Consider the following 10,890-nt stretch of genomic DNA (forward strand, 5'->3'; position numbering starts at 1 on the left):
ATATTGTGGCATAATACATGAACAAGGAACGAAGCCGTACAAGTATAATCACATGCAAGAGGAAAAGCTTCATAAAGGAAGCCCCCAAGTGAATTGGGTCCTTGAATTTCTGTGTCACAAACAAAGTTTTGACAACGAAAAAATTTTACAAGCAACTTTTTTCCAAAAAGTATAATGCTTGGTCGAACCGAGCACAAGTTAAAAATTTAAAACTTTGAGCATGAAGGCAACTTAGCTGGTTAATGTGTTCGGTATTGATGACGCGGTCAGAGCTTGATGCGGGGCAAGGTTCCATCCCCAAAGCCGGTCCCGAGGTGGCGGAGCAAAGAGCTCGGCACTCCGAAATGGTGACATAGCACGATCAATGCGGACCGGCAGAGTGACGCCGAAGTCCCCGGATCATTTTCCTGTGCACAAAAAATAGTGCAAACTGGAGATAATAGTAATAATGATAAAAAATCATTGCATAATCAATAATTTATGCAAAGTGAATTATAAAAGAAATATGTCCTGGCGCCGAAGTCAATGTCGATGCAGGGTGTCGGCGTGATGCGGTAAGGGCGTGGCAAAGCCTGAATTCACAGGTCGGTCCGAGTTCCGGATGCGGCATTCGCCGGACTATGTACGGAGACTGACCGGACCACCATGCGACCATCGTTAATGCGACCACCATTTGATAGACCTGTGTACATATGATGGACAAACCAGAGTAATAATTCCTTGGGAAAAATTGAACCCAAACAAGCAAAAAATACTAGGATTAATAGCACCTGGTTTATTTGTTGTAGCAATACGAAGGGAGGTGATTCCCAAAATTGGGACTTGATCCGCACACCCGTTACCGGAGTAGGTTGATGAAGAGATGATGAATCCCCCGGTCCAGCCGAGATGTCGAAGCCTCGATGTCAGCCGATGAGTCGAAGTAGGTCGGCGTGATGGACACCAGCTTGAAGAAGCAATAGTGCGGCCCTGTCGATGCAGGTCGTGACGTGGTCGATGCCGTCTTGATGAAGCGACCGTGCGGCGATGCCAGTATGCCCGCTCCATGTAATCCGTGGGGCGGCGATGTTGGTGATGATTTATCCTTCGCGATGCCGGACTCTTGTTCGGCTTGCCGAGATGATGATCCGAAGAAGTTGAGCTCGGCTAAAGTGACGACGTGTCTAGCGTAGGTCGGCAGCCGTGGAGTAATATTGCCGGACTGGTTTGACACCAGCATGATGTTGAAGATCATGTTCAAAAGATCTCAAAGTTAGTGGGATGTGTTCGGGAACAAAACACAATATCCCATACAAAACTTCCTTTAAAAGGGATGTCCGAAATCCTGTTCATAAAAAAGATGAACTCGGGTCGGATTCGTTTTCGCACAGAAAACAGATCCGAAAAGTGATGCACTAATCGGAAGGTTCTCGGAGTTCGGACGGTCGGATCGAGCCGAAATTTTGAGAGGTGGTAGATATAGGAATTCCGCAGCCGATCAACGGTTGGATCTTTCAAAGGATGTTCGAGCTAGAAGCTGGACACCACGCCCTAAACTCATCCAAATTCCCATCCAGATTTGACAGGGCTCCGGTATATCGTGGATTGCCAGAGATTCCTCCATCGGAACTCGACGAAATTTTCCACGGTTGTTGTAGACTCAATTCCGCACAATTCCACCAAAGCGATCGTCAAAGCGATACTCGAGGAGGTGGTGGTGGCAGATACGAGTTTGCTGTCCAGAAAAACAGCACGGTCGCTTGAGGGCAATGTTGACGTTGAGCCCCCGAGCTCAATAGATGATTCCTCCATGATCTTGATAGAGATCGAAGTTGATGTTTGATGAAGGCCCTCGTCCGAACATGGTGATCCGAATACGGGGCGCAATTCTTGGTCAAACCAAGGTGACCAGTCGAACTGGTGATGAAGACGCCGAAGTCGCAATTGATCTGCAGGCGAGCCATCGATCCTTTTGTCGATCACACAACGGAACTCTCAATGAAAGCACCAATGTCGGTGTCAAAACCGGCGGATCTCGGGTAGGGGCTCCCGAACTGTGCGTCTAGGCCGGATGGTAACAGGAGACAGGGGACACTTTGTTTTACCCAGGTTCGGGCCCTCTCGATGGAGGTAATACCCTACTCCTGCTTGATTAATATTGATGATATGGGTAGTACAAGAGTAGATCTACCATGAGATCAAGGAGGCTAAACCCTAGAAGCTAGCCTATGGTATGATTGTTGTGTATGGAGTTGATTCTGTCCTACGGACTACAACCCTCCGGTTTATATAGGCACCGGATAGGGTTAGGGTTACACAGAGTCCGTTACAATGGTAGGAGATCTAGAATATCCGCGTCGCCAAGCTTGCCTTCCACGCCAAGGAAAGTCCCATCTGGACACGGGACGAAGTCTTCAATCTTGTATCTTCATAGTCCAGGAGTCCGGCTGAAGGTATAGTTCGGCTACCCGAACACCCCCTAATCTAAGACTCCCTCAATGATTTTCATTGATGAGAAGGCCCTTTCAACAGTTGATGTCGCTACCGGTAGTAGCAATGCCAATTCAATGAGGCGATAAACAGTAGGAAACATAACATGCCTTTCAAGTTCAACCATCATTTTAGCTAGGCTTGCAATATCATGACAAGCTCTAAAGTCTTCAATTCTTCTCATAAGGATAATGAATAGATCAAGGTTATCTTCTATATGTTCATGTTCATAGTCAGAGAAGTCATCATGATAAATCTCTGTAAGCCTAGCGATCTTATTCAGGTTGAACCTAGAAAATGAATTTCTTGGGTCAAGACAAGAGAAGTTTTGGAGCAGCTCTGAAGATACCTCATTAAAACGATGATCAAACTCCGTGGTGATGGAGTCTATAGAAGCATAGAAGGTGTCCACACGAAAAAAATGATCAGTCGTGACATTGTTCCGTCCACCTTTTCTTGATTTACCCCACTTTGTAAAGATGTCATCCATACTTGGTATTGGAATGTCATTTTTGGTGCAAAAGGCTTTGACATCTTCTAAGAGTGGCTCCCAACCATCATTTCTCCAGTTGACCAAACGTGTTCTCACATCCGTAACCAATGACATTGCCTGAAATGAGAATTACAATTTTAGATGCATGTATGCTTACATGAACAAAATACATCTAACATGATCCATCACATATTCACATACCTGAACAACATTTTGATCCTTCTTTTGCAATAGAAGAGATAAATCATTTGTGATACGAAGGATTTTTAGCATCATCTTCAGGATGAACACAAAGCTAAAAGTCTCCATTTGATGAACCAAACCTCCTGCCCTACATGGAACACGCACATAATCCTCAACAATGCCCAAAACTTCTATGACTGCATCCCACATTGATTCAATGCGAGATAAGGTTGGGTAATGAGATCCCCATCTTGTGCCTCCAGGTCTGACCAACGATGTTTCTTGATTTTCCCTCTTCCTGTGGGCATCTCACCTCTCTCAATCTTATCCAAAAGAACTTCTTTTTGCCTGTCAAGCAATTTATCCTTCCTCTTGCAAGATGAAGTACTGAGATTGGCAATCATGGTCACATATTCAAAAAAATCCTCAACACCCTTGCAGCATCTCGAAACAGCAACAATTACCAACTGCAGTTGGTGGGCAAAGCAGTGGATATAGAAAGCATATGGGTTCTCATCTCGAATTAACTTCTGAAGTCCATTGAATTCTCCTCTCATATTAGACGCCCCGTCATATCCTTGCCCTCATTGTCTTACAACGACTAGACCGTGTTTAGCAAAAACCTCCAACAAAGCCTTCTTCAAAGAGGCAGATGTTGTGTCTATGAGATGCTTAATAGCTAAAAATCTTTCAACGGTCTCTCCTTTTTTGCTCAAATACCTGTAGAAGTAGATAGATAATTAGTTAACGCACTCTACATATAACAAAAGGAAAAAACACATAGACACCTAACATGCTTCAATACGTACCTGACAACCACGGCCATTTGTTCTTTCACCGATATATCACGACACTCATCAATAAGAACAGTGAAAAGATAGTCATCCATCTCTTCTTTGATTACATTGGTGACTGCAGTTGCACAATGTTTGACAAGTTCTTTTTGAATTGTCCTGGAAATCATTGTGGCATTTTTAGGACATAGCTCATCAAATGCAACCTTCACTTTTGGAATTCTTTCTTTGACCCAATCAAGCAACTCTAAAAAATTCCCCTTGTTCAAAGAAGAACTGGATTCATCATGTCCATGAAATGGTTCACCTTGCAATGCTAGATAACTTACAGTGCCCAGTGATGTATCCACACGAGTTTCATACTTGACAAGTGAACCTTGGCTGTAAGTTGTAACTTTACTTTTCACACTTGCCCTTTGATTTTTAAAATCATCGCATGTTGTTTTTGATATATTGTGGATGCTACATGGCCCACCAACATGTTTACGAAATGCCGCAACCGCATTTTTCCAACAGTCAAAACCCAATTTGGAGAAGACATCATGCACAAATTTATCATCTATTCGGTCATGCTTAAAAAGATAGCAACGGAAGCAATAAGCCTTATGCGTTGTTACACTATATTCTAACCAATCAAAGTCCTTATACCATTGTGGCCGGAAGCATCTTCCATCTCTATTTGGGGGGAAAGTGGAACTAGTTGGTTGAGTTGCACCCATTTGTATATAAGCAAATCTAACATCATCTCTAATGTTGGGGGCAAAACTATCAAGTGGAATGCGTAGTCCTGGATCACCATTTATGTAATCTTCACTAAAAATAGTTATACCTTCAACGCCGTGAACTTCAACATTCTCTTCCACTATAGCTTCGACGGAATCTGTAGTTTGTTCTTCCTTTTGTTCGGTTGGCATCAAATTTTCATGATCTACTTCCATGGAAGTCACTTGATCTTCATGATTGACATTTGCCGAAATATTGACACTTTCGTGGGTGCTTGGATTCGTTTTTGAGCTGCTGCCACTACCAATCACTTCAAATACCTTTTCAAATCTGCAATGACGAGATTCATATATCATTAAAATCTGCTTGAATGTAAGGCTTCAAGATGCTGTTCAAAACTGCTACAAAATTTCAGAAAAATGAGAAATTACCTCTTCCCCTTTTCTTTGAATTTGCTAGTCCCTTCCCCCTTCCTTCCATCTTCTGGCAATCTCGACAGAACAATGCCGGTTGGGCATCTTATTTCCTTGCATGTATATAATAATCTAATTTCTAAATTCTAAATCTGGAGTCTGGACAAATACACTAGCATGAATGAATATAAACAAATCTGGAGTTCTGGTTCAGAAACATCAGATCATGGAGAACTGACACAAGATAAAACGCCAATGCCCCAACAAAGTTCAGAGTTCAGACCTAGCCCCTAGGGATTACCAAAAAAAATCCCCGACCCCGACTGTGGTCGTCGCCCGCTGGAGCCGCCGGTGAAGCCCCTGTGCCGCCGAAGCCGTCGCCGGAGCCGCCGCTTGCTGCGCCGCCGGAGCCGCCATTGCAGGCGCCGCTGTGCAGCAGCCCTCCAAGCCCCCAGCCCACTGACGCCGTCGACTGCCCCGTCGTCGCGCCCACCTGGACCTCGCGACCTGCCCAGCCGCCGCCGCCGCGCTAGGTTTGGTCGCGTCTGGGTGGGTGGAGTTGGTCGCGTTCGCGTCGCGGCGTCGGTGTGTGTGGGCGTTCGTTTCTTTCTGTTTCTCTAGGTATACACTAGTGGGCGCTCGATGCAGAGCCCCATCTGGCCGCGGTCGAGGCTCCAGTCGATTTCTAGGCAGTACAAAAGTGATAGATATGTAGGTATAAATTTTTTTAGCCGAAAATCAAGGTATGGCGGACGCCATACCCTGCCCACCGGAGCCCTCCGCCAGTGGTGGTGCTACTACATGCTACTACGTTTTGCTGTTAGTCACCCATGGAAATAGTTCCACCTCCGCTGCTAGATTTTCCGTCTAGTATGTGTTTTCTCTTTTTCTATAATATACGCTACGTCCACCAAATCCATTGATATTTATGTTTTATCATGTCATGTGATCCCATCAAATTTTCGTCCATCAGCCTTTTTCTAGTCATTGTCCTTTCAATAGGATGTATGTGGCCTCTCTTTGCATTGTTGATCTAAGCCCATTCTCTTGCCGCTGAGCTTCTTTTGCCATCGATTTTCATGGGCCATGCTTCATTCTCTTGATGTGCCATCTTCTTTTGACAACCCATCTTCTCTTGATACTTTTGTTGTATCTTCTATAGATGCGGTGTCTTTCTCTAATGTGCCATCTCTTCGTTATCCCCTTTGGCGTCTCCACGGGTTTTGGAGACTCTTCATGCTACGATGACACTCTCAAGACGCGGAATTGTGATATAGGCAAGGGTCCCGATCTTTCGATGAGATGGTGGCTATCGTTTTCTGTGGGAGTCGACCTTGACGATCCGACTACGAACGTGCGAGACGTCGCGCCTTAGCAATCGCTAAACCAACTTCCGAGGGTTATTGACCACGCCGGAGCACGATCAACCTGACCACGAGGGTCTGTTTCCTGCGAGCAAACGAAGAACAAGCAAGAAACTGAGATTGCAATCTGGATATTGCGAATATAAGATGAAAGCTTTATTGATCAAGGTGGGGTTCTGTGACGTCTTGGTCTGGTCGTTGGACACAAACGAAGTACGAGAAGTTGCAGCTATGGCGAACTTTTAATCTAAACAAAACCCAACGAAAAAGCTACTAGATGGATCTACTTATATAGGAGCAAGGGGTGGCGGCCAAGGAGGTGGGAGGACGTCCCAAGGCAGCCTAAAACTAACCCTAGGTCGTACAAGGCTCATGGGCCCAAGTGGAGGTGATGCAACACCTTTGGGCTTGTAGTTTGACTCGGATTCTGCTGCAACGTCAGATTGTTTCGTCCGTAACTCAACGCTCCAGATGAATTTGAAGGTGGATCCAGTTGGGTTGGAAAGAGCACGAAATCTAGTTTCCAACAAAAAAAAGAATCACCCAATTCGGAGTCCGTATGAAAAAGTTGTTGGCGTTTTGAGTCAGGTATGTCTGTGCAGTCCGAATCTGAATCCAGAACGTGAGAGACTTGGACTCTATCTTCTCTTGGCCCAAAAGTGACGTGAGAGGACTTTTTGAACACAACCTAAACTTCTCCTTTTCCCTTGTCTTCATATGTGGATTGTACAAATGTCCCATACACCTGCAATTAGACAAAACACAAAAGTGTGTGAAGTATTTTTGTTCTGGATAACATAAATAGATTATTGAATAGTTTGCATTAGAAATCACCTGACAAATATGCATGTATGCAATGTTTTTGGTCGTATCCAAGGTATTTATGTCCTCATCATCCTCCCCTTTTTGAAAATAAAGCCGTCCTCGGCATTGCTTAATCTGAAATGTGGCTAACAAAAGAGACAAGGTGTACATGTTGTATATGTATATGTCATCCATTTTAACTTCCCTTGATTTTTGCACATATGTCACATGTATACATGAGTAAGTTTCATTGTTCATAAAATCTAAAGCCAAAAAATTATCACAGGAAGTAGAAGGCATGAAAATATTGGAACTCAGTTTGCACATATAAGTGAAGCTCTTATTCTCTTCAAAAGATTGGCAATGTTCATCATTAAACCATCCTAACTTCGATGAATAAACCTTACTTGCATCAAATTTACATGCTACAACATGCTTAAATAAGCAAACATGCAATAAGTCATTGGACACAGAATCATCATCAAGATTAGAGGTCATATCAAAATGAGTAAACATTGGTTCTTTTGCATCAACAGTTAATTCAATGGGTGCACTCAAAATTGTTGATATTTCAGTTGTTTGATCACATGACGCATTCATGAAAGTAACAAGAGTCTCTAAAATAGGTGGTGTGCTCAAATCAACAGGTAACTCAACACATGATGCATTCAAGTTAACTAGGCATGCTTCATTCTCATGTGAAGTTATATCATCAATACCTTTACTGTTACCTCGCAAAGATGTAGCTGATGTAGGTACGGACGTTGACAATGTACCATACTCTTGAGATGATATTGCGCTCACAATCTGAGTTGGGGCTGCTCTAGTAGGTGCAATAGTGGAGTAACCAACCGGCGATGGTGAGCATGAACTGGAATAGTAGTTGTTGTAGTCACCCAATGCATCCTCCTGTATCTGTCTCTCAAAGGTACAAGCACGGACATACATACCAGTAATGCAACGAGGAATATACCGAAATCTTGCCTGAATATCATGGTTCAAACCACCAAAAAATCTATTCATTGTATCATCCTCAGATTCTTCTATGTCACAATGATGCATATAAGATTTGAACTCCTTGGTAGTAAGCATGAACATTGTTACTGCCTTGTTTTAATTGCTCCAATTTGCAACGCAATTCACGACGATAGTAAGGAGGGAAAAATTGTTGTCTCATTACATCTTTCAAATATTTCCAACTTGTGGGTTGGTTATCAATGTTTTTCTTACAATGCACACTCCACCAAACAGAAGCAAAACCAGTAAATGCTCTAGTGGCAGCTCATACTCGCTCAAGTTCAGAAAAATCATGGTGACTAAAAAACTTGTTCTACTTCAAGCTCCCAAGCTAGATAAATAGCAGGATTAAATCTACCCTCAAATGATGGTAAAGAGAAAACCTGACCATGTGCTTGTGTGTGTTGTCCCAACTCTCGTGATGGTGAAGATGTGTCCGTCGTCCAAGAACTTCTATCCGGAACCTGTCATGATTAGTAGAAACAAGAACCAAAATTCGAGAATAATGTTCCTATGAACTACTAGGATGTGGTTGTAAAGTGCTCACAGTAAAGCAAATATCAATATCTTACAAGTTGTTACCATGCGGCAGGTGGTGACAGGCAACCAGCGGTGTCAAATAACTCCGAAGATTGTGTAAAGCGATTGCCAGGGGAACGTGCGTATACACGGTGTAGAAATATGTGGAGCTGGGTTGGCTATATATGGTAGCAAAAGATTAGCAATAATCAATTCAGAGATGCAATGTTGAATAAACGCTCAACGACGGTACTGTGCTGGTCCTAGGCTAGACCGAACTAGAGACGCGAGCCTAGAACACTAATGAGGTCACGTCGTAGCACAACCAGCATCGATGAAGGATACTAAGTAGCTCTGGACAGCAAGATATAAGTGAAGATCACAACGGCAGTAAAGATACTAACCCTAGGTCGTACAAGGCTCATGGGCCCAAGTGGAGGTGATGCAACACCTTTGGGCTTGTAGTTTGACTCGGATTCTGCTGCAACGTCAGATTGCTTCGTCCGTAACTCAACGCTCCGGATGAATTTGAAGGTGGATCCAGTTGGGTTGGAAAGAGCACGAAATCTAGTTTCCAACAAAAAAAAGAATCACCCAATTCGGAGTCCGTATGAAAAATTTGTTGGCGTTTTGAGTCAGGTATGTCTGTGCAGTCCGAATCTGAATCCAGAACGTGAGAGACTTGGACTCTATCTTCTCTTGGCCCAAAAGTGACGTGAGAGGACTTTTTGAACACAACCTAAACTTCTCCTTTTCCCTTGTCTTCATATGTGGATTGTACAAATGTCCCATACACCTGCAATTAGACAAAACACAAAAGTGTGTGAAGTATTTTTGTTCTGGATAACATAAATAGATTATTGAATAGTTTGCATTAGAAATCACCTGACAAATATGCATGTATGCAATATTTTTGGTCGTATCCAAGGTATTTATGTCCTCATCAAATCGGATTATCAATTTTTTTTCTAGTATTACACTTCTTAAAATGCAATGCTGTTGCATACGCTTTGCATTTGAGGGGGGGAGGGGGGTTAGGAATTAATATTATTGCTTTAGGAGTCCTTATTAGTCTATGTTTAGTTTCCTTACACCTCAAGTCATGTGTAACATATATATGTCCCTTGGGCCTTCAATAAAGTTAAGTTGCTTTCCTAACCGGATCAGCTTGTGGTTTCTCAAGTTTCCTTATGTTTTAGAAAGATCAAGTTGGTTAAGAAGATAGAGACACGATTGAATATTGTCTCTTCCCAAGTTTGTTCAAGTTGTTAGGTTGGAGATCCATCTATATATGCGATCCTGCATGCTTTGCAGAGATTAAGCAACAATTACACCAAGTCCCTGATCCATCTCGCTCCATCCCTGCATGCGGTGCAGCTGCCTCATGTTGCGCTACTCAGGTCCATGTCCAAGTAGTTCACAATAAGTCATGTTATTCTAAGGGCAGTACTCTGCGCCGGCGCGCCGGTCGCACTACCATCCGATTTAACCTACGACAACCGTTGGATCCAATTTTCTCTCATTCTTCCCTTCGCATGGGATCTGAAAAAAAGAAGTCCGCAACCAGCCGCCACGTTCGTCCCCTCTCCTCCCACGCTCGCCCGCGACCTGAGCCACCCGTTGCCGCCTCCGCTCCTCGCCGTCATCGGCCACCGTGTTTCCCAGCAAGAAAAATCTCAAGAAAAATAAAACACCACTAGTTTGCCGGCAGCAGCAAAACGACATGCCGATTCCAGTAAAAAATGTACCCTGATGCAGCTATCATGATGCCGCTCCTAGTTCGGTTGCCGCCGCATCTCGTCTTCCAGCAAAATTGACCTTGCCCGTCACAACAACTCATGTTGTCGGTTCCAGCAAAACAACTCACCGCTTCCAGCAAATTGCATCATAGATTCCAACCGCCTGTCGCCGCGGTGGCTCGGGCGCACCACCGGTTGCATCCCAAAAAATCTATCGGTGGGTTCCAGCAAAAACTGTTACTGGTTGTAGCAAAAATCGATGCGGGATATACCAAAACAAGACAGCAAGTTGCAAATCTCCAGCAAAAACTATCGACATTTCCAGCAAAAATCTCCGATGGTGGCAGCAAAACAAAACACCAGTTGTAGCAT

The sequence above is a fragment of the Triticum urartu genome, chromosome 2 (assembly GCF_003073215.2).
Source record: "Triticum urartu cultivar G1812 chromosome 2, Tu2.1, whole genome shotgun sequence".
Lineage (NCBI taxonomy): Eukaryota > Viridiplantae > Streptophyta > Magnoliopsida > Poales > Poaceae > Triticum > Triticum urartu.